This window comes from Physella acuta, unplaced genomic scaffold (assembly GCF_028476545.2).
Source record: "Physella acuta isolate Inbredline_101_S28 unplaced genomic scaffold, ASM2847654v3 ptg002194l, whole genome shotgun sequence".
Taxonomy (NCBI): domain Eukaryota; kingdom Metazoa; phylum Mollusca; class Gastropoda; family Physidae; genus Physella; species Physella acuta.
Window position 1 is genome coordinate 5,689 of NW_026733695.1, and position 25,542 is coordinate 31,230.

The 25,542-nt window shown below is 39.6% G+C and overlaps 4 non-coding genes across 4 annotated transcripts; all 4 read left to right on the forward strand.

Moving 5' to 3' along the window:
• The first annotated feature begins 580 nt into the window (after positions 1-580).
• LOC131932524 (5S ribosomal RNA) lies at positions 581-699 on the forward strand. Its single transcript, XR_009384599.1, has one exon. It is a non-coding gene; the product is annotated as a 5S ribosomal RNA (ribosomal RNA).
• An 8,163-nt stretch (positions 700-8,862) lies between these two features.
• LOC131932525 (5S ribosomal RNA) lies at positions 8,863-8,981 on the forward strand. Its single transcript, XR_009384600.1, has one exon. It is a non-coding gene; the product is annotated as a 5S ribosomal RNA (ribosomal RNA).
• Positions 8,982-17,141: 8,160 nt separating this feature from the next.
• Positions 17,142-17,260, forward strand: LOC131932526 (5S ribosomal RNA). The gene has a single exon (XR_009384601.1). It is a non-coding gene; the product is annotated as a 5S ribosomal RNA (ribosomal RNA).
• An 8,159-nt stretch (positions 17,261-25,419) lies between these two features.
• LOC131932527 (5S ribosomal RNA) lies at positions 25,420-25,538 on the forward strand. The gene has a single exon (XR_009384602.1). It is a non-coding gene; the product is annotated as a 5S ribosomal RNA (ribosomal RNA).
• The last annotated feature ends 4 nt before the right edge of the window (positions 25,539-25,542 follow it).

Sequence of the window (25,542 nt, forward strand, 5' to 3'; positions counted from 1 at the left end):
TGGGAAAAGGTTAAAAGAATAATTAATAAATGAAAAGCATTGAACTATTTCTCAAACATTAAATTAGTAGACTTGTAGGCGGCTAGATCTAGATCTATGTGATGAGTTGGATTAAAATTGAATGAATTCGTGCAGAATGTTTCGGAAGGAGTGAGTGAGCGGGAGACCCAAAAAAGTTAAAGTATCGCCTTTCCGATAGATCATTTCACATGAAAGCGATAGTTAAAGGACAGGTCGGATGCAGGGGGCACCTGGTTTTCTGATTTTAGTCAAGGAAAATGGGGAAAATGTATTTATTTTGTATTTTACAACGCGCGATGCTCGAAAATTAGTAGCTCAGGGAAGTCTACCGGTGGTTACCGCCTCAGGTTAAAAATAGCGACCAATGGCTGTAGAGGGAAAAAAAGGCACATAGTATTCGATATTAAAACAATGTTTCGCTTTTGTGGAGATTTAGGGCGTTTTTTATTATTGAAATAATATGAGGAAAGCAGTGAAATCATTATTGTAGCCAGAAAAGGACGAATAACTGCTGATTTCGTTTGAGTATATTTATAAGCCCCAATTTTCTCACACAGATGTCTACGGCCATACCACGTTGAAAATACCGGTTCTCGTCCGATCACCGCAGTCAAGCAACGTCGGGCGTGGTTAGTACTTAGATGGGTGACCGCTTGGGAACACCACGTGTTGTAGACTTTTTTTCATCTTTTGTCTTTTATTTTTTGCCCCACTGGACACCTATTCTTACCACCTGCACTCTTTCCTAAGTTCACCACATACCTGTGAACACTTTTGTAATATCGAAATATTTTTTGTTTGTTTCTTTTGTGCCTTCACGGTAGGCTACCTCGATCCTACCCACCCATGGAAACAAACCCCTTAAAAACCAACAAAGGAAAGATGACCACTCTGCCCAAATTAAATAAATAAACTAAGTAGGCTACAACCTAATAATTAGAAGTAACTCAGTAAGTTAAATAAGGGGTAGGTATGGAAAACATTCGTGTAGGGGTTACAACCACTCGAGCTAATTCGGAAACGTATGGGTGGCCCTAATAAGGGCCGGATGGGTAGAACAAATGGGTGGTCCTGGGTTGAGTTTAACCGCCGAAGCCGTACAGGGTGCGACCTTGACGTTTCAGAGCATAGACGACATCCATAGCAGTGACGGTCTTCCTCTTGGCGTGCTCAGTGTAGGTGACGGCATCACGGATGACATTTTCAAGGAACACCTTGAGGACACCTCTGGTTTCTTCGTAGATCAGACCAGAGATACGTTTGACACCACCTCTGCGAGCAAGACGACGGATGGCTGGCTTGGTGATACCTTGGATGTTATCACGCAACACCTTCCTGTGACGCTTGGCGCCTCCTTTGCCGAGTCCCTTACCACCTTTGCCTCGGCCAGACATATTGAATTTTTCTTCTTTGTTGATGAAGGAGTGTTCGAAAAACGCCGTCTGCAGAGAAACTCGCTCCTTATATACGGTCCTGGGCTCGAGTTCGTTCAATATGGCGGACACCGCCCAACCAAAAGCGGTCGGCGAATGAGCCAGCCAATGAAAAAGCAGCTTGCCGTGTCGACTGGAATGTTGCTGGCTTGTCGGCTAACGGTGTCGTTTTCAAAGTCATTTTTTCACCTATTCTGCTATGCGACCCTTGGATAAAAAATAAAGAGTTTCATTGCCCACACGTGTAGGCATAGAAAAGATCCACGTTTGTCATGTTAAAATATGATATTAGACGTTATTTTCACCGTTTTGTGCGAATAAAACTGAAATATTTCCCTACACCTAATTATGCGAGTACGAGCGAGCTCATTATGCGAGTACGAGAGAATCTCGAACGCTGATTGGTCGAGTACGAACGAAATAATATTCTCGTACTCCGCTCCGTACTCGCAGTGGTTTGTTTACATCGTGAAACGAATAGGTTAGTTAGGCTTCTAATAATTAAATAATCTATGGCGTGTAGTCGTTAAGAATAATTTCTGCTCTCCGATTAAGATCTAGATATCTAGCTCTAACCCTAAAGGGTTTTTCTTTTTTTTTTTTTATATATATATTTTAAAAAGCAATGGATAGGGTGGTGGGTGGGTGAAAGAAAAATATAAAATTTATTCTCTCCTTTCTTCACATTTGAGATAAATAAAACAATATCAACAGCATGCATACACGAATTCAAATAGCAATGTGATGTGTGAGTTGAATTAAAGAGATAAATGAATAGAACCTATCTCCCGCATCCCCCAGAATAATACTAATAGATGTAGTAGTAGTAGTAGTAGTAGAGTGGCAGACATGGGCAGGGGGTGTAGTGGGTGGGTGGGTGGAAACTCGTGAGGTGGGGGACCTTCACTGCTAATCTGAACGTTGTCAGGTGGTCCTAAAAAGGACCTTGGTTGAGGACAGGGGGTGGTGGTTTGGGCTTAAAAGAAACCTCTTAAGCACGCTCACCACGGATACGTCTGGCTAGCTGGATGTCCTTGGGCATGATGGTGACACGCTTGGCGTGGATGGCGCACAGGTTGGTGTCTTCAAACAGACCGACGAGGTAAGCCTCGCTAGCCTCCTGCAGGGCCATGACAGCGGAGCTCTGGAAGCGAAGGTCAGTCTTGAAGTCCTGGGCGATTTCTCTGACCAGGCGCTGGAATGGCAGCTTGCGAATGAGCAGCTCAGTGCTCTTCTGGTAACGACGGATTTCTCTCAGGGCGACGGTTCCAGGCCTGTAACGATGGGGCTTCTTAACACCGCCGGTGGCTGGTGCTGACTTTCTGGCGGCTTTGGTGGCCAGCTGTTTACGTGGGGCTTTGCCTCCAGTAGATTTTCGGGCGGTTTGTTTGGTACGAGCCATCTTTTTTTTTTTGAATGATCTTAACTGACTGTTAAGGAAATGCGGCAGCTCAGCGCTGCTGGCCCTTTTATAACCGTCCGCCAAACCCTTAGCGCAACGAAGCTCTCCCATTGGACGAGTACGAGTTTAACGACGCTGATTGGCCAGTAGCAGCCACACAACGTTGAGACAGCGTCGACATAGCAGATTATTTTTAGACACGGTATCCAGCCGAGCGATCTATTAATAGCAGACAGGGCCGATAACACAAAATATTCTTCGTTCAAATGAAATCCTTGGTTGTGCCGCTTGTCAATGGAATCCGGTGTGTTTGCTTCTGTCGTCTTCAATGAATTATGAATGTGTGTGTGAGTGATTAGAAAAGAACCCAACATAGACTGCCTGAAACAATTTAGATCTAGACCTAGTCTATAGACCTAGGTAGATATTCTGACCCGATTCGACCGCCCGATCGGCGGTATTTACACAGTGTGTAAATAAATGAGGGGGAAGGATTAATAAAAACATATTTGGTTTTAAAAAGAAGAAGATATAAAATAAAAAGGGTAGACTAGCGGTAGGTTAAAGAATAGAATTTTAAAATAACGACCACCCTTATTTGTTGTAGACAGGGGTTAAACGGAGCACATTTAAAGAAAAATAGATTCTATTTTCATTTGTATCTATGAACGAATACCCCTAAAATATGTCCAGTTACTACTATTAATATGACCGCCCCCTCCCTGTTCTGCTCGTGTAAACCAGTGTAAGTATTATACATCTATAATAATGATCTCATACTGCTAGTGATTGACATGTTGATACGTTATTAATAAAGTTTGAAACAAGTAGGGTAGGGTAGGGTAGGGTAGGAAAACTCGATTTTTGTTCATTGACACACAACGAAAGCTAATTGGGTAAACTTTGGTTGTCCTGAAAAGGACAGTAGTAGGCTAGGTGGACAGTGGGCAGCAGGGTGACACTGTTTAGCTCTTGCCACCGGGTGTCTTCTGTGACTTCTTGGGCAGAAGCACGGCCTGGATGTTGGGGAGGACACCACCCTGGGCGATGGTGACACCCGACAAAAGTTTGTTCAACTCTTCGTCGTTACGGATGGCCAGCTGGAGGTGACGAGGAATGATTCTTGTCTTCTTGTTGTCTCTGGCAGCGTTGCCGGCCAACTCGAGCACTTCAGCGGCCAAATACTCGAGGACGGCGGCTAGGTAGACTGGGGCACCAGCACCGACACGCTCAGCATAGTTTCCTTTCCTCAACAGACGATGAATACGTCCGACTGGGAATTGAAGGCCTGCCCTGGAGGAGCGAGACTTGGACTTTCCCTTGACTTTACCGCCTTTACCACGTCCGGACATTGTGAGTTGGTTAGGAGCGAGAAGAAATACAGCGACTAACAGCGATACGGCTGCAGGCGATGAATGAAGACTTAACGGCGAGATCGGCCCTTTTATACGAAACGGCGAGGAAATCCGTTCGTCACCAAGCGAGCGTTCTGATTGGCTGCGCAGCGGCTTGGCGTTCGTACTCGTACTCGTACTCTCCAAATTTCCTCGCCGTTTCATATAAAAGGGCGGCCGGCGGTCGGTTCGCCTCATTTCTGTTCAAGCCATTGAAAAGAAAACAACATGCCACCTAAAGTTTCTTCCAAGGGAGCCAAGAAGGCCGGTAAGGCTAAAGCCGTACGCACCGGTGACAAGAAAAAGAAGAGGAGGAGAAAGGAAAGCTACAGCATCTACATTTACAAAGTCTTGAAGCAGGTGCACCCTGACACTGGCATTTCCTCCAAGGCCATGTCCATCATGAACTCCTTCGTCAACGACATCTTTGAGCGCATTTCAGCTGAAGCCAGCCGTCTTGCCCACTACAACAAGCGCAGCACCATCACCTCCAGGGAGATCCAGACCGCTGTCCGTCTCCTCCTGCCCGGTGAGCTGGCCAAACACGCCGTCAGTGAAGGCACCAAGGCTGTCACCAAGTACACCACCAGCAAATAAACACAACAGCAAACAACCACCTGGCTTGCTTGTTGTGGCTCTACTACTCGGCCCTTTTCAGGGCCTCCACCCATTCCCAATTAGCTCGGTTTGGTTTACATTGAACGAGTTTTCCCTCCCTCCCTCATCCACCCACCCACTCTGTGTAGCTGCCATGTTACAGTTTTTTTTTTTTGTTTAGTCATTCTTTTCTTTAATAAGTAGAGATAGATATACATACATACATAGGCCTACATAGTAATATGCCTATCCCAACAACTGCACACACTATTCTCTTAACACATTTCATGCTAATTCTATCCTTTAAACTAGACATAAAAAGGCCACATACTTATTACTGGGTGGCTCCTTTTTTTTAAAAACACTATTTCATTCTGCATCTCACACAGGGCATCAGCACACCTCTATGCATATCATTTATTGTGTGTTGTTTGGCATAGATCCAAGGGATGAATGGGATTTAATAGTTTTAATTCAGATTATAAGGCTGGCTGTTGTAATAGGAATTATTAGCCAACACTTTGATTCTTATCACCAGTGCTAACTGCCATTTTCATTACAATACATCCATTCTGGTGGGTTGGTTTTTTTCTGTCTTCATTATATATGTTGAACATAACTGTGTGAGTGTGGCTTTTGGTGTTTTTATTATTTTTGTTTTTCTTTCATTAAAGCTACCATGTCAGATTGCTAAGGCATGCATCTGCCACCATTTGTTCACTGATATACTTTTTTCCTACTACCATCATATCATATGATTCTTTTGGTTTTGTCTTTTGCTAGGCCTGGCTTGAAAATGAGTTGGTTACACTTCTGCACAACATACATTCTCTTTAACAAGACAAAACAACAATTAAATACTCTGAACTTTTTTTTTTTTATTATCATATATATACTTTTTTTTTTTTCAAAATACAGAAAATAAAAAATAACATGAGCTCAAGTACACAGCTTTCAAGAAGTTCATGGTTTTCTTTGCCAGCCTGCACAATGATTTCAGCACAGATTAAATTTAAACAATCAAAAGGAGGTTGATCTCTTACCGGCTGACGAGAAAGTTTGCGCAGAAGCATCATTTCTTAAGCCCCTGGTCAGTTGGAGTTGTAAAATGATGAGGTTTTCTTAACATTTGCCCTGGGGCATACATTTATGGTCCTGGTACTAGTTCTATACTGACAAGGATTCTTTCAAAGCAACTTGAGCCCAAAGGGAAGTATTTATATGCCTGCAACATAGCTGTGATTAATAAAGAATGAATTTCAATGCAAAAAATAATAATTTGAATCCCTGCAAGCTCCTTTCACATAAACCAGAGAGAAAAAAATGTATGCCAGTCTATAACATATACAATATAAATAAATTAGATTGAATATAAAGATTTTTTTTATTCCTCTCATTAGTTCAACCCTTCTCTTTTTATATAAACACCCAAGGCAGACGCTTGAGTAAATTAATATCCTTCCATATATTATAGAAGCATAAATAAATATGTGTAAAAAGTATTTCATATATGTATATATTTTTTTAAATATATATATATATATATATATATATATATATTTTTATATATATATTTATTTATAATGTAAAAATATTGAATATATATACATAGACGAATATTGTATATATGTCTATATATACGTATGTATATATATGCATGTTTTGTGTATATATATATATATATATTTACATGTGTGTCTAAATGTATATTCATTGAATATATATTTGAATGTATATTCAAATATATATATTTGAGTGTAGACGAAAGACGCTCAAGTAAAATAATATCCTTCAGAATATTATAATTATAAGTTTTTTTCTTCTACCCCAGCAAACAGAAGGATATATATATACACACATATATATAATTTATATTTACAAATATATATTATATAAGAATTAATATATATATTCATAATACATATATATATATATATATATATATATATATATATATATATATATATATAAGTATATATATATATATATATATGTATAAATAAATAAGTTATATATATAGATATATTCATATATAATGTATTTATTATGTAAATATATGTATATATCAGTGTGCGTATATAAAGGTATGTATATATGTTCAAATATATTTATTTGTTTGTTCGGATACATATATATCTGTTGTGTGTATTAAATTGCGCTCTTCTGTCAGTTTTTTCATTTGACGACAGTCGGTTAAGGTACTGGCCCCAGCCTAAAGATATTAGTAGAGTCTTCATAATGTGATGCCATGGGCTAGCAAAAAATAAATGAAGAAAAATCACATAGCAGGACAAATTGACATTTTACATGCTTTCAAACTTAAACTGAAATCAGAAAATGATGTGAAATTCATCTTGTGTATATAGAAAAATAAGCATTGTGCCAAAATCCTAATCATTGGTATTAAAAATGACATCAGCTTAATTTAAAAACTGGAAATTGTTTTGCCCTGCCGGATGAGATACCGGTAGCAGACACAGGGTTCCAGGCTGATGAAAGAAAGCGGTATACTTAAAGACAAAAGAATACCCTGTGTTAAAGCGGAACCAGCTAAGATTAAAGCTTAAAGTAAAGGCCTGCCCTGTCGCAGAATGTTAAAGTGGCCGGTGAAAGATCCCCGCGCCAGGCTAAAAGCAAGCTGTACACTTATTACTTAACGAGGGCTTCTTCAGGTCTTGTCTGTAGGACAATTCAGTCACAATAACAGGCAGACCAGGCCAGCCCTGGATATAAGCTAATTCATTTTATGCGCTGCTTCGACAGTCAATGAATATGGAGCTGCGGTCAGACTTTCAAACAAACCGCCTGAGTATTTAAAATGGGAAACAATATTTATTAATATTATCACCAACTAGATCTAGATTATATAGGCTACAAGGAAACCCAGAACCAGACTGGAAAGAAGTAAATTTACTCCCACTAATGATGACTTATCACTAATACTAATAATTAAAAAAAATGTTTAAAAAAATTAATTGCTCAAACCTAATAATCATTACAATCAAGCATCAAGTCTGATAGCCAACATTGGACCTAAAATCTAGATCTATTAGTTTTTACTGAACTAAATCTTATGTTATTTACTAATAATTACTAATGCATTTAATTATTAATACCTAGGCTACTCATTCCTACAGAATCTAGAAATTCTAGATCTAGACTCTAGAGAAATACTGGCGTCCCAGGCCAACCTAACCTTTTAAGCAACATCCTTAATTAGCATTTAATTAACCATGGATCGCCTGCCTTTTTTTTTTCACCGTGAAATTATTATTGTAATTTTTGAAACAGTATTTTGAATAGATCTACCCTCCTGTTTATATTATTTTAGTTAAGCTAGAGCGTTAGATCTAGAATTCTAGATCGTCGCCTAGTTGCGTGTTTTAAAATGAAGCCAGAATATTAATAGACTGAAAATAAATGTGCCAGTTGTCGTGGGAAAAGGTTAAAAGAATAATTAATAAATGAAAAGCATTGAACTATTTCTCAAACATTAAATTAGTAGACTTGTAGGCGGCTAGATCTAGATCTATGTGATGAGTTGGATTAAAATTGAATGAATTCGTGCAGAATGTTTCGGAAGGAGTGAGTGAGCGGGAGACCCAAAAAAGTTAAAGTATCGCCTTTCCGATAGATCATTTCACATGAAAGCGATAGTTAAAGGACAGGTCGGATGCAGGGGGCACCTGGTTTTCTGATTTTAGTCAAGGAAAATGGGGAAAATGTATTTATTTTGTATTTTACAACGCGCGATGCTCGAAAATTAGTAGCTCAGGGAAGTCTACCGGTGGTTACCGCCTCAGGTTAAAAATAGCGACCAATGGCTGTAGAGGGAAAAAAAGGCACATAGTATTCGATATTAAAACAATGTTTCGCTTTTGTGGAGATTTAGGGCGTTTTTTATTATTGAAATAATATGAGGAAAGCAGTGAAATCATTATTGTAGCCAGAAAAGGACGAATAACTGCTGATTTCGTTTGAGTATATTTATAAGCCCCAATTTTCTCACACAGATGTCTACGGCCATACCACGTTGAAAATACCGGTTCTCGTCCGATCACCGCAGTCAAGCAACGTCGGGCGTGGTTAGTACTTAGATGGGTGACCGCTTGGGAACACCACGTGTTGTAGACTTTTTTTCATCTTTTGTCTTTTATTTTTTGCCCCACTGGACACCTATTCTTACCACCTGCACTCTTTCCTAAGTTCACCACATACCTGTGAACACTTTTGTAATATCGAAATATTTTTTGTTTGTTTCTTTTGTGCCTTCACGGTAGGCTACCTCGATCCTACCCACCCATGGAAACAAACCCCTTAAAAACCAACAAAGGAAAGATGACCACTCTGCCCAAATTAAATAAATAAACTAAGTAGGCTACAACCTAATAATTAGAAGTAACTCAGTAAGTTAAATAAGGGGTAGGTATGGAAAACATTCGTGTAGGGGTTACAACCACTCGAGCTAATTCGGAAACGTATGGGTGGCCCTAATAAGGGCCGGATGGGTAGAACAAATGGGTGGTCCTGGGTTGAGTTTAACCGCCGAAGCCGTACAGGGTGCGACCTTGACGTTTCAGAGCATAGACGACATCCATAGCAGTGACGGTCTTCCTCTTGGCGTGCTCAGTGTAGGTGACGGCATCACGGATGACATTTTCAAGGAACACCTTGAGGACACCTCTGGTTTCTTCGTAGATCAGACCAGAGATACGTTTGACACCACCTCTGCGAGCAAGACGACGGATGGCTGGCTTGGTGATACCTTGGATGTTATCACGCAACACCTTCCTGTGACGCTTGGCGCCTCCTTTGCCGAGTCCCTTACCACCTTTGCCTCGGCCAGACATATTGAATTTTTCTTCTTTGTTGATGAAGGAGTGTTCGAAAAACGCCGTCTGCAGAGAAACTCGCTCCTTATATACGGTCCTGGGCTCGAGTTCGTTCAATATGGCGGACACCGCCCAACCAAAAGCGGTCGGCGAATGAGCCAGCCAATGAAAAAGCAGCTTGCCGTGTCGACTGGAATGTTGCTGGCTTGTCGGCTAACGGTGTCGTTTTCAAAGTCATTTTTTCACCTATTCTGCTATGCGACCCTTGGATAAAAAATAAAGAGTTTCATTGCCCACACGTGTAGGCATAGAAAAGATCCACGTTTGTCATGTTAAAATATGATATTAGACGTTATTTTCACCGTTTTGTGCGAATAAAACTGAAATATTTCCCTACACCTAATTATGCGAGTACGAGCGAGCTCATTATGCGAGTACGAGAGAATCTCGAACGCTGATTGGTCGAGTACGAACGAAATAATATTCTCGTACTCCGCTCCGTACTCGCAGTGGTTTGTTTACATCGTGAAACGAATAGGTTAGTTAGGCTTCTAATAATTAAATAATCTATGGCGTGTAGTCGTTAAGAATAATTTCTGCTCTCCGATTAAGATCTAGATATCTAGCTCTAACCCTAAAGGGTTTTTCTTTTTTTTTTTTTATATATATATTTTAAAAAGCAATGGATAGGGTGGTGGGTGGGTGAAAGAAAAATATAAAATTTATTCTCTCCTTTCTTCACATTTGAGATAAATAAAACAATATCAACAGCATGCATACACGAATTCAAATAGCAATGTGATGTGTGAGTTGAATTAAAGAGATAAATGAATAGAACCTATCTCCCGCATCCCCCAGAATAATACTAATAGATGTAGTAGTAGTAGTAGTAGTAGAGTGGCAGACATGGGCAGGGGGTGTAGTGGGTGGGTGGGTGGAAACTCGTGAGGTGGGGGACCTTCACTGCTAATCTGAACGTTGTCAGGTGGTCCTAAAAAGGACCTTGGTTGAGGACAGGGGGTGGTGGTTTGGGCTTAAAAGAAACCTCTTAAGCACGCTCACCACGGATACGTCTGGCTAGCTGGATGTCCTTGGGCATGATGGTGACACGCTTGGCGTGGATGGCGCACAGGTTGGTGTCTTCAAACAGACCGACGAGGTAAGCCTCGCTAGCCTCCTGCAGGGCCATGACAGCGGAGCTCTGGAAGCGAAGGTCAGTCTTGAAGTCCTGGGCGATTTCTCTGACCAGGCGCTGGAATGGCAGCTTGCGAATGAGCAGCTCAGTGCTCTTCTGGTAACGACGGATTTCTCTCAGGGCGACGGTTCCAGGCCTGTAACGATGGGGCTTCTTAACACCGCCGGTGGCTGGTGCTGACTTTCTGGCGGCTTTGGTGGCCAGCTGTTTACGTGGGGCTTTGCCTCCAGTAGATTTTCGGGCGGTTTGTTTGGTACGAGCCATCTTTTTTTTTTTGAATGATCTTAACTGACTGTTAAGGAAATGCGGCAGCTCAGCGCTGCTGGCCCTTTTATAACCGTCCGCCAAACCCTTAGCGCAACGAAGCTCTCCCATTGGACGAGTACGAGTTTAACGACGCTGATTGGCCAGTAGCAGCCACACAACGTTGAGACAGCGTCGACATAGCAGATTATTTTTAGACACGGTATCCAGCCGAGCGATCTATTAATAGCAGACAGGGCCGATAACACAAAATATTCTTCGTTCAAATGAAATCCTTGGTTGTGCCGCTTGTCAATGGAATCCGGTGTGTTTGCTTCTGTCGTCTTCAATGAATTATGAATGTGTGTGTGAGTGATTAGAAAAGAACCCAACATAGACTGCCTGAAACAATTTAGATCTAGACCTAGTCTATAGACCTAGGTAGATATTCTGACCCGATTCGACCGCCCGATCGGCGGTATTTACACAGTGTGTAAATAAATGAGGGGGAAGGATTAATAAAAACATATTTGGTTTTAAAAAGAAGAAGATATAAAATAAAAAGGGTAGACTAGCGGTAGGTTAAAGAATAGAATTTTAAAATAACGACCACCCTTATTTGTTGTAGACAGGGGTTAAACGGAGCACATTTAAAGAAAAATAGATTCTATTTTCATTTGTATCTATGAACGAATACCCCTAAAATATGTCCAGTTACTACTATTAATATTACCGCCCCCTCCCTGTTCTGCTCGTGTAAACCAGTGTAAGTATTATACATCTATAATAATGATCTCATACTGCTAGTGATTGACATGTTGATACGTTATTAATAAAGTTTGAAACAAGTAGGGTAGGGTAGGGTAGGGTAGGAAAACTCGATTTTTGTTCATTGACACACAACGAAAGCTAATTGGGTAAACTTTGGTTGTCCTGAAAAGGACAGTAGTAGGCTAGGTGGACAGTGGGCAGCAGGGTGACACTGTTTAGCTCTTGCCACCGGGTGTCTTCTGTGACTTCTTGGGCAGAAGCACGGCCTGGATGTTGGGGAGGACACCACCCTGGGCGATGGTGACACCCGACAAAAGTTTGTTCAACTCTTCGTCGTTACGGATGGCCAGCTGGAGGTGACGAGGAATGATTCTTGTCTTCTTGTTGTCTCTGGCAGCGTTGCCGGCCAACTCGAGCACTTCAGCGGCCAAATACTCGAGGACGGCGGCTAGGTAGACTGGGGCACCAGCACCGACACGCTCAGCATAGTTTCCTTTCCTCAACAGACGATGAATACGTCCGACTGGGAATTGAAGGCCTGCCCTGGAGGAGCGAGACTTGGACTTTCCCTTGACTTTACCGCCTTTACCACGTCCGGACATTGTGAGTTGGTTAGGAGCGAGAAGAAATACAGCGACTAACAGCGATACGGCTGCAGGCGATGAATGAAGACTTAACGGCGAGATCGGCCCTTTTATACGAAACGGCGAGGAAATCCGTTCGTCACCAAGCGAGCGTTCTGATTGGCTGCGCAGCGGCTTGGCGTTCGTACTCGTACTCGTACTCTCCAAATTTCCTCGCCGTTTCATATAAAAGGGCGGCCGGCGGTCGGTTCGCCTCATTTCTGTTCAAGCCATTGAAAAGAAAACAACATGCCACCTAAAGTTTCTTCCAAGGGAGCCAAGAAGGCCGGTAAGGCTAAAGCCGTACGCACCGGTGACAAGAAAAAGAAGAGGAGGAGAAAGGAAAGCTACAGCATCTACATTTACAAAGTCTTGAAGCAGGTGCACCCTGACACTGGCATTTCCTCCAAGGCCATGTCCATCATGAACTCCTTCGTCAACGACATCTTTGAGCGCATTTCAGCTGAAGCCAGCCGTCTTGCCCACTACAACAAGCGCAGCACCATCACCTCCAGGGAGATCCAGACCGCTGTCCGTCTCCTCCTGCCCGGTGAGCTGGCCAAACACGCCGTCAGTGAAGGCACCAAGGCTGTCACCAAGTACACCACCAGCAAATAAACACAACAGCAAACAACCACCTGGCTTGCTTGTTGTGGCTCTACTACTCGGCCCTTTTCAGGGCCTCCACCCATTCCCAATTAGCTCGGTTTGGTTTACATTGAACGAGTTTTCCCTCCCTCCCTCATCCACCCACCCACTCTGTGTAGCTGCCATGTTACAGTTTTTTTTTTTTGTTTAGTCATTCTTTTCTTTAATAAGTAGAGATAGATATACATACATACATAGGCCTACATAGTAATATGCCTATCCCAACAACTGCACACACTATTCTCTTAACACATTTCATGCTAATTCTATCCTTTAAACTAGACATAAAAAGGCCACATACTTATTACTGGGTGGCTCCTTTTTTTTAAAAACACTATTTCATTCTGCATCTCACACAGGGCATCAGCACACCTCTATGCATATCATTTATTGTGTGTTGTTTGGCATAGATCCAAGGGATGAATGGGATTTAATAGTTTTAATTCAGATTATAAGGCTGGCTGTTGTAATAGGAATTATTAGCCAACACTTTGATTCTTATCACCAGTGCTAACTGCCATTTTCATTACAATACATCCATTCTGGTGGGTTGGTTTTTTTCTGTCTTCATTATATATGTTGAACATAACTGTGTGAGTGTGGCTTTTGGTGTTTTTATTATTTTTGTTTTTCTTTCATTAAAGCTACCATGTCAGATTGCTAAGGCATGCATCTGCCACCATTTGTTCACTGATATACTTTTTTCCTACTACCATCATATCATATGATTCTTTTGGTTTTGTCTTTTGCTAGGCCTGGCTTGAAAATGAGTTGGTTACACTTCTGCACAACATACATTCTCTTTAACAAGACAAAACAACAATTAAATACTCTGAACTTTTTTTTTTTATTATCATATATATACTTTTTTTTTTTTCAAAATACAGAAAATAAAAAATAACATGAGCTCAAGTACACAGCTTTCAAGAAGTTCATGGTTTTCTTTGCCAGCCTGCACAATGATTTCAGCACAGATTAAATTTAAACAATCAAAAGGAGGTTGATCTCTTACCGGCTGACGAGAAAGTTTGCGCAGAAGCATCATTTCTTAAGCCCCTGGTCAGTTGGAGTTGTAAAATGATGAGGTTTTCTTAACATTTGCCCTGGGGCATACATTTATGGTCCTGGTACTAGTTCTATACTGACAAGGATTCTTTCAAAGCAACTTGAGCCCAAAGGGAAGTATTTATATGCCTGCAACATAGCTGTGATTAATAAAGAATGAATTTCAATGCAAAAAATAATAATTTGAATCCCTGCAAGCTCCTTTCACATAAACCAGAGAGAAAAAAATGTATGCCAGTCTATAACATATACAATATAAATAAATTAGATTGAATATAAAGATTTTTTTTATTCCTCTCATTAGTTCAACCCTTCTCTTTTTATATAAACACCCAAGGCAGACGCTTGAGTAAATTAATATCCTTCCATATATTATAGAAGCATAAATAAATATGTGTAAAAAGTATTTCATATATGTATATATTTTTTTAAATATATATATATATATATATATATATATATTTTTATATATATATTTATTTATAATGTAAAAATATTGAATATATATACATAGACGAATATTGTATATATGTCTATATATACGTATGTATATATATGCATGTTTTGTGTATATATATATATATATATTTACATGTGTGTCTAAATGTATATTCATTGAATATATATTTGAATGTATATTCAAATATATATATTTGAGTGTAGACGAAAGACGCTCAAGTAAAATAATATCCTTCAGAATATTATAATTATAAGTTTTTTTCTTCTACCCCAGCAAACAGAAGGATATATATATACACACATATATATAATTTATATTTACAAATATATATTATATAAGAATTAATATATATATTCATAATACATATATATATATATATATATATATATATATATATATATATATATATATAAGTATATATATATATATATATATGTATAAATAAATAAGTTATATATATAGATATATTCATATATAATGTATTTATTATGTAAATATATGTATATATCAGTGTGCGTATATAAAGGTATGTATATATGTTCAAATATATTTATTTGTTTGTTCGGATACATATATATCTGTTGTGTGTATTAAATTGCGCTCTTCTGTCAGTTTTTTCATTTGACGACAGTCGGTTAAGGTACTGGCCCCAGCCTAAAGATATTAGTAGAGTCTTCATAATGTGATGCCATGGGCTAGCAAAAAATAAATGAAGAAAAATCACATAGCAGGACAAATTGACATTTTACATGCTTTCAAACTTAAACTGAAATCAGAAAATGATGTGAAATTCATCTTGTGTATATAGAAAAATAAGCATTGTGCCAAAATCCTAATCATTGGTATTAAAAATGACATCAGCTTAATTTAAAAACTGGAAATTGTTTTGCCCTGCCGGATGAGATACCGGTAGCAGACACAGGGTTCCAGGCTGATGAAAGAAAGCGGTATACTTAAAGACAAAAGAATACCCTGTGTTAAAGCGGAACCAGCTAAGATTAAAGCTTAAAGTAAAGGCCTGCCCTGTCGCAGAATGTTAAAGTGGCCGGTGAAAGATCCCCGCGCCAGGCTAAAAGCAAGCTGTACACTTATTACTTAACGAGGGCTTCTTCAGGTCTTGTCTGTAGGACAATTCAGTCACAATAACAGGCAGACCAGGCCAGCCCTGGATATAAGCTAATTCATTTTATGCGCTGCTTCGACAGTCAATGAATATGGAGCTGCGGTCAGACTTTCAAACAAACCGCCTGAGTATTTAAAATGGGAAACAATATTTATTAATATTATCACCAACTAGATCTAGATTATATAGGCTACAAGGAAACCCAGAACCAGACTGGAAAGAAGTAAATTTACTCCCACTAATGATGACTTATCACTAATACTAATAATTAAAAAAAATGTTTAAAAAAATTAATTGCTCAAACCTAATAATCATTACAATCAAGCATCAAGTCTGATAGCCAACATTGGACCTAAAATCTAGATCTATTAGTTTTTACTGAACTAAATCTTATGTTATTTACTAATAATTACTAATGCATTTAATTATTAATACCTAGGCTACTCATTCCTACAGAATCTAGAAATTCTAGATCTAGACTCTAGAGAAATACTGGCGTCCCAGGCCAACCTAACCTTTTAAGCAACATCCTTAATTAGCATTTAATTAACCATGGATCGCCTGCCTTTTTTTTTTCACCGTGAAATTATTATTGTAATTTTTGAAACAGTATTTTGAATAGATCTACCCTCCTGTTTATATTATTTTAGTTAAGCTAGAGCGTTAGATCTAGAATTCTAGATCGTCGCCTAGTTGCGTGTTTTAAAATGAAGCCAGAATATTAATAGACTGAAAATAAATGTGCCAGTTGTCGTGGGAAAAGGTTAAAAGAATAATTAATAAATGAAAAGCATTGAACTATTTCTCAAACATTAAATTAGTAGACTTGTAGGCGGCTAGATCTAGATCTATGTGATGAGTTGGATTAAAATTGAATGAATTCGTGCAGAATGTTTCGGAAGGAGTGAGTGAGCGGGAGACCCAAAAAAGTTAAAGTATCGCCTTTCCGATAGATCATTTCACATGAAAGCGATAGTTAAAGGACAGGTCGGATGCAGGGGGCACCTGGTTTTCTGATTTTAGTCAAGGAAAATGGGGAAAATGTATTTATTTTGTATTTTACAACGCGCGATGCTCGAAAATTAGTAGCTCAGGGAAGTCTACCGGTGGTTACCGCCTCAGGTTAAAAATAGCGACCAATGGCTGTAGAGGGAAAAAAAGGCACATAGTATTCGATATTAAAACAATGTTTCGCTTTTGTGGAGATTTAGGGCGTTTTTTATTATTGAAATAATATGAGGAAAGCAGTGAAATCATTATTGTAGCCAGAAAAGGACGAATAACTGCTGATTTCGTTTGAGTATATTTATAAGCCCCAATTTTCTCACACAGATGTCTACGGCCATACCACGTTGAAAATACCGGTTCTCGTCCGATCACCGCAGTCAAGCAACGTCGGGCGTGGTTAGTACTTAGATGGGTGACCGCTTGGGAACACCACGTGTTGTAGACTTTTTTTCATCTTTTGTCTTTTATTTTTTGCCCCACTGGACACCTATTCTTACCACCTGCACTCTTTCCTAAGTTCACCACATACCTGTGAACACTTTTGTAATATCGAAATATTTTTTGTTTGTTTCTTTTGTGCCTTCACGGTAGGCTACCTCGATCCTACCCACCCATGGAAACAAACCCCTTAAAAACCAACAAAGGAAAGATGACCACTCTGCCCAAATTAAATAAATAAACTAAGTAGGCTACAACCTAATAATTAGAAGTAACTCAGTAAGTTAAATAAGGGGTAGGTATGGAAAACATTCGTGTAGGGGTTACAACCACTCGAGCTAATTCGGAAACGTATGGGTGGCCCTAATAAGGGCCGGATGGGTAGAACAAATGGGTGGTCCTGGGTTGAGTTTAACCGCCGAAGCCGTACAGGGTGCGACCTTGACGTTTCAGAGCATAGACGACATCCATAGCAGTGACGGTCTTCCTCTTGGCGTGCTCAGTGTAGGTGACGGCATCACGGATGACATTTTCAAGGAACACCTTGAGGACACCTCTGGTTTCTTCGTAGATCAGACCAGAGATACGTTTGACACCACCTCTGCGAGCAAGACGACGGATGGCTGGCTTGGTGATACCTTGGATGTTATCACGCAACACCTTCCTGTGACGCTTGGCGCCTCCTTTGCCGAGTCCCTTACCACCTTTGCCTCGGCCAGACATATTGAATTTTTCTTCTTTGTTGATGAAGGAGTGTTCGAAAAACGCCGTCTGCAGAGAAACTCGCTCCTTATATACGGTCCTGGGCTCGAGTTCGTTCAATATGGCGGACACCGCCCAACCAAAAGCGGTCGGCGAATGAGCCAGCCAATGAAAAAGCAGCTTGCCGTGTCGACTGGAATGTTGCTGGCTTGTCGGCTAACGGTGTCGTTTTCAAAGTCATTTTTTCACCTATTCTGCTATGCGACCCTTGGATAAAAAATAAAGAGTTTCATTGCCCACACGTGTAGGCATAGAAAAGATCCACGTTTGTCATGTTAAAATATGATATTAGACGTTATTTTCACCGTTTTGTGCGAATAAAACTGAAATATTTCCCTACACCTAATTATGCGAGTACGAGCGAGCTCATTATGCGAGTACGAGAGAATCTCGAACGCTGATTGGTCGAGTACGAACGAAATAATATTCTCGTACTCCGCTCCGTACTCGCAGTGGTTTGTTTACATCGTGAAACGAATAGGTTAGTTAGGCTTCTAATAATTAAATAATCTATGGCGTGTAGTCGTTAAGAATAATTTCTGCTCTCCGATTAAGATCTAGATATCTAGCTCTAACCCTAAAGGGTTTTTCTTTTTTTTTTTTTATATATATATTTTAAAAAGCAATGGATAGGGTGGTGGGTGGGTGAAAGAAAAATATAAAATTTATTCTCTCCTTTCTTCACATTTGAGATAAATAAAACAATATCAACAGCATGCATACACGAATTCAAATAGCAATGTGATGTGTGAGTTGAATTAAAGAGATAAATGAATAGAACCTATCTCCCGCATCCCCCAGAATAATACTAATAGATGTAGTAGTAGTAGTAGTAGTAGAGTGGCAGACATGGGCAGGGGGTGTAGTGGGTGGGTGGGTGGAAACTCGTGAGGTGGGGGACCTTCACTGCTAATCTGAACGTTGTCAGGTGGTCCTAAAAAGGACCTTGGTTGAGGACAGGGGGTGGTGGTTTGGGCTTAAAAGAAACCTCTTAAGCACGCTCACCACGGATACGTCTGGCTAGCTGGATGTCCTTGGGCATGATGGTGACACGCTTGGCGTGGATGGCGCACAGGTTGGTGTCTTCAAACAGACCGACGAGGTAAGCCTCGCTAGCCTCCTGCAGGGCCATGACAGCGGAGCTCTGGAAGCGAAGGTCAGTCTTGAAGTCCTGGGCGATTTCTCTGACCAGGCGCTGGAATGGCAGCTTGCGAATGAGCAGCTCAGTGCTCTTCTGGTAACGACGGATTTCTCTCAGGGCGACGGTTCCAGGCCTGTAACGATGGGGCTTCTTAACACCGCCGGTGGCTGGTGCTGACTTTCTGGCGGCTTTGGTGGCCAGCTGTTTACGTGGGGCTTTGCCTCCAGTAGATTTTCGGGCGGTTTGTTTGGTACGAGCCATCTTTTTTTTTTTGAATGATCTTAACTGACTGTTAAGGAAATGCGGCAGCTCAGCGCTGCTGGCCCTTTTATAACCGTCCGCCAAACCCTTAGCGCAACGAAGCTCTCCCATTGGACGAGTACGAGTTTAACGACGCTGATTGGCCAGTAGCAGCCACACAACGTTGAGACAGCGTCGACATAGCAGATTATTTTTAGACACGGTATCCAGCCGAGCGATCTATTAATAGCAGACAGGGCCGATAACACAAAATATTCTTCGTTCAAATGAAATCCTTGGTTGTGCCGCTTGTCAATGGAATCCGGTGTGTTTGCTTCTGTCGTCTTCAATGAATTATGAATGTGTGTGTGAGTGATTAGAAAAGAACCCAACATAGACTGCCTGAAACAATTTAGATCTAGACCTAGTCTATAGACCTAGGTAGATATTCTGACCCGATTCGACCGCCCGATCGGCGGTATTTACACAGTGTGTAAATAAATGAGGGGGAAGGATTAATAAAAACATATTTGGTTTTAAAAAGAAGAAGATATAAAATAAAAAGGGTAGACTAGCGGTAGGTTAAAGAATAGAATTTTAAAATAACGACCACCCTTATTTGTTGTAGACAGGGGTTAAACGGAGCACATTTAAAGAAAAATAGATTCTATTTTCATTTGTATCTATGAACGAATACCCCTAAAATATGTCCAGTTACTACTATTAATATGACCGCCCCCTCCCTGTTCTGCTCGTGTAAACCAGTGTAAGTATTATACATCTATAATAATGATCTCATACTGCTAGTGATTGACATGTTGATACGTTATTAATAAAGTTTGAAACAAGTAGGGTAGGGTAGGGTAGGGTAGGAAAACTCGATTTTTGTTCATTGACACACAACGAAAGCTAATTGGGTAAACTTTGGTTGTCCTGAAAAGGACAGTAGTAGGCTAGGTGGACAGTGGGCAGCAGGGTGACACTGTTTAGCTCTTGCCACCGGGTGTCTTCTGTGACTTCTTGGGCAGAAGCACGGCCTGGATGTTGGGGAGGACACCACCCTGGGCGATGGTGACACCCGACAAAAGTTTGTTCAACTCTTCGTCGTTACGGATGGCCAGCTGGAGGTGACGAGGAATGATTCTTGTCTTCTTGTTGTCTCTGGCAGCGTTGCCGGCCAACTCGAGCACTTCAGCGGCCAAATACTCGAGGACGGCGGCTAGGTAGACTGGGGCACCAGCACCGACACGCTCAGCATAGTTTCCTTTCCTCAACAGACGATGAATACGTCCGACTGGGAATTGAAGGCCTGCCCTGGAGGAGCGAGACTTGGACTTTCCCTTGACTTTACCGCCTTTACCACGTCCGGACATTGTGAGTTGGTTAGGAGCGAGAAGAAATACAGCGACTAACAGCGATACGGCTGCAGGCGATGAATGAAGACTTAACGGCGAGATCGGCCCTTTTATACGAAACGGCGAGGAAATCCGTTCGTCACCAAGCGAGCGTTCTGATTGGCTGCGCAGCGGCTTGGCGTTCGTACTCGTACTCGTACTCTCCAAATTTCCTCGCCGTTTCATATAAAAGGGCGGCCGGCGGTCGGTTCGCCTCATTTCTGTTCAAGCCATTGAAAAGAAAACAACATGCCACCTAAAGTTTCTTCCAAGGGAGCCAAGAAGGCCGGTAAGGCTAAAGCCGTACGCACCGGTGACAAGAAAAAGAAGAGGAGGAGAAAGGAAAGCTACAGCATCTACATTTACAAAGTCTTGAAGCAGGTGCACCCTGACACTGGCATTTCCTCCAAGGCCATGTCCATCATGAACTCCTTCGTCAACGACATCTTTGAGCGCATTTCAGCTGAAGCCAGCCGTCTTGCCCACTACAACAAGCGCAGCACCATCACCTCCAGGGAGATCCAGACCGCTGTCCGTCTCCTCCTGCCCGGTGAGCTGGCCAAACACGCCGTCAGTGAAGGCACCAAGGCTGTCACCAAGTACACCACCAGCAAATAAACACAACAGCAAACAACCACCTGGCTTGCTTGTTGTGGCTCTACTACTCGGCCCTTTTCAGGGCCTCCACCCATTCCCAATTAGCTCGGTTTGGTTTACATTGAACGAGTTTTCCCTCCCTCCCTCATCCACCCACCCACTCTGTGTAGCTGCCATGTTACAGTTTTTTTTTTTTGTTTAGTCATTCTTTTCTTTAATAAGTAGAGATAGATATACATACATACATAGGCCTACATAGTAATATGCCTATCCCAACAACTGCACACACTATTCTCTTAACACATTTCATGCTAATTCTATCCTTTAAACTAGACATAAAAAGGCCACATACTTATTACTGGGTGGCTCCTTTTTTTTAAAAACACTATTTCATTCTGCATCTCACACAGGGCATCAGCACACCTCTATGCATATCATTTATTGTGTGTTGTTTGGCATAGATCCAAGGGATGAATGGGATTTAATAGTTTTAATTCAGATTATAAGGCTGGCTGTTGTAATAGGAATTATTAGCCAACACTTTGATTCTTATCACCAGTGCTAACTGCCATTTTCATTACAATACATCCATTCTGGTGGGTTGGTTTTTTTCTGTCTTCATTATATATGTTGAACATAACTGTGTGAGTGTGGCTTTTGGTGTTTTTATTATTTTTGTTTTTCTTTCATTAAAGCTACCATGTCAGATTGCTAAGGCATGCATCTGCCACCATTTGTTCACTGATATACTTTTTTCCTACTACCATCATATCATATGATTCTTTTGGTTTTGTCTTTTGCTAGGCCTGGCTTGAAAATGAGTTGGTTACACTTCTGCACAACATACATTCTCTTTAACAAGACAAAACAACAATTAAATACTCTGAACTTTTTTTTTTTTATTATCATATATATACTTTTTTTTTTTTCAAAATACAGAAAATAAAAAATAACATGAGCTCAAGTACACAGCTTTCAAGAAGTTCATGGTTTTCTTTGCCAGCCTGCACAATGATTTCAGCACAGATTAAATTTAAACAATCAAAAGGAGGTTGATCTCTTACCGGCTGACGAGAAAGTTTGCGCAGAAGCATCATTTCTTAAGCCCCTGGTCAGTTGGAGTTGTAAAATGATGAGGTTTTCTTAACATTTGCCCTGGGGCATACATTTATGGTCCTGGTACTAGTTCTATACTGACAAGGATTCTTTCAAAGCAACTTGAGCCCAAAGGGAAGTATTTATATGCCTGCAACATAGCTGTGATTAATAAAGAATGAATTTCAATGCAAAAAATAATAATTTGAATCCCTGCAAGCTCCTTTCACATAAACCAGAGAGAAAAAAATGTATGCCAGTCTATAACATATACAATATAAATAAATTAGATTGAATATAAAGATTTTTTTTATTCCTCTCATTAGTTCAACCCTTCTCTTTTTATATAAACACCCAAGGCAGACGCTTGAGTAAATTAATATCCTTCCATATATTATAGAAGCATAAATAAATATGTGTAAAAAGTATTTCATATATGTATATATTTTTTTAAATATATATATATATATATATATATATATATTTTTATATATATATTTATTTATAATGTAAAAATATTGAATATATATACATAGACGAATATTGTATATATGTCTATATATACGTATGTATATATATGCATGTTTTGTGTATATATATATATATATATTTACATGTGTGTCTAAATGTATATTCATTGAATATATATTTGAATGTATATTCAAATATATATATTTGAGTGTAGACGAAAGACGCTCAAGTAAAATAATATCCTTCAGAATATTATAATTATAAGTTTTTTTCTTCTACCCCAGCAAACAGAAGGATATATATATACACACATATATATAATTTATATTTACAAATATATATTATATAAGAATTAATATATATATTCATAATACATATATATATATATATATATATATATATATATATATATATATATATAAGTATATATATATATATATATATGTATAAATAAATAAGTTATATATATAGATATATTCATATATAATGTATTTATTATGTAAATATATGTATATATCAGTGTGCGTATATAAAGGTATGTATATATGTTCAAATATATTTATTTGTTTGTTCGGATACATATATATCTGTTGTGTGTATTAAATTGCGCTCTTCTGTCAGTTTTTTCATTTGACGACAGTCGGTTAAGGTACTGGCCCCAGCCTAAAGATATTAGTAGAGTCTTCATAATGTGATGCCATGGGCTAGCAAAAAATAAATGAAGAAAAATCACATAGCAGGACAAATTGACATTTTACATGCTTTCAAACTTAAACTGAAATCAGAAAATGATGTGAAATTCATCTTGTGTATATAGAAAAATAAGCATTGTGCCAAAATCCTAATCATTGGTATTAAAAATGACATCAGCTTAATTTAAAAACTGGAAATTGTTTTGCCCTGCCGGATGAGATACCGGTAGCAGACACAGGGTTCCAGGCTGATGAAAGAAAGCGGTATACTTAAAGACAAAAGAATACCCTGTGTTAAAGCGGAACCAGCTAAGATTAAAGCTTAAAGTAAAGGCCTGCCCTGTCGCAGAATGTTAAAGTGGCCGGTGAAAGATCCCCGCGCCAGGCTAAAAGCAAGCTGTACACTTATTACTTAACGAGGGCTTCTTCAGGTCTTGTCTGTAGGACAATTCAGTCACAATAACAGGCAGACCAGGCCAGCCCTGGATATAAGCTAATTCATTTTATGCGCTGCTTCGACAGTCAATGAATATGGAGCTGCGGTCAGACTTTCAAACAAACCGCCTGAGTATTTAAAATGGGAAACAATATTTATTAATATTATCACCAACTAGATCTAGATTATATAGGCTACAAGGAAACCCAGAACCAGACTGGAAAGAAGTAAATTTACTCCCACTAATGATGACTTATCACTAATACTAATAATTAAAAAAAATGTTTAAAAAAATTAATTGCTCAAACCTAATAATCATTACAATCAAGCATCAAGTCTGATAGCCAACATTGGACCTAAAATCTAGATCTATTAGTTTTTACTGAACTAAATCTTATGTTATTTACTAATAATTACTAATGCATTTAATTATTAATACCTAGGCTACTCATTCCTACAGAATCTAGAAATTCTAGATCTAGACTCTAGAGAAATACTGGCGTCCCAGGCCAACCTAACCTTTTAAGCAACATCCTTAATTAGCATTTAATTAACCATGGATCGCCTGCCTTTTTTTTTTCACCGTGAAATTATTATTGTAATTTTTGAAACAGTATTTTGAATAGATCTACCCTCCTGTTTATATTATTTTAGTTAAGCTAGAGCGTTAGATCTAGAATTCTAGATCGTCGCCTAGTTGCGTGTTTTAAAATGAAGCCAGAATATTAATAGACTGAAAATAAATGTGCCAGTTGTCGTGGGAAAAGGTTAAAAGAATAATTAATAAATGAAAAGCATTGAACTATTTCTCAAACATTAAATTAGTAGACTTGTAGGCGGCTAGATCTAGATCTATGTGATGAGTTGGATTAAAATTGAATGAATTCGTGCAGAATGTTTCGGAAGGAGTGAGTGAGCGGGAGACCCAAAAAAGTTAAAGTATCGCCTTTCCGATAGATCATTTCACATGAAAGCGATAGTTAAAGGACAGGTCGGATGCAGGGGGCACCTGGTTTTCTGATTTTAGTCAAGGAAAATGGGGAAAATGTATTTATTTTGTATTTTACAACGCGCGATGCTCGAAAATTAGTAGCTCAGGGAAGTCTACCGGTGGTTACCGCCTCAGGTTAAAAATAGCGACCAATGGCTGTAGAGGGAAAAAAAGGCACATAGTATTCGATATTAAAACAATGTTTCGCTTTTGTGGAGATTTAGGGCGTTTTTTATTATTGAAATAATATGAGGAAAGCAGTGAAATCATTATTGTAGCCAGAAAAGGACGAATAACTGCTGATTTCGTTTGAGTATATTTATAAGCCCCAATTTTCTCACACAGATGTCTACGGCCATACCACGTTGAAAATACCGGTTCTCGTCCGATCACCGCAGTCAAGCAACGTCGGGCGTGGTTAGTACTTAGATGGGTGACCGCTTGGGAACACCACGTGTTGTAGACTTTTT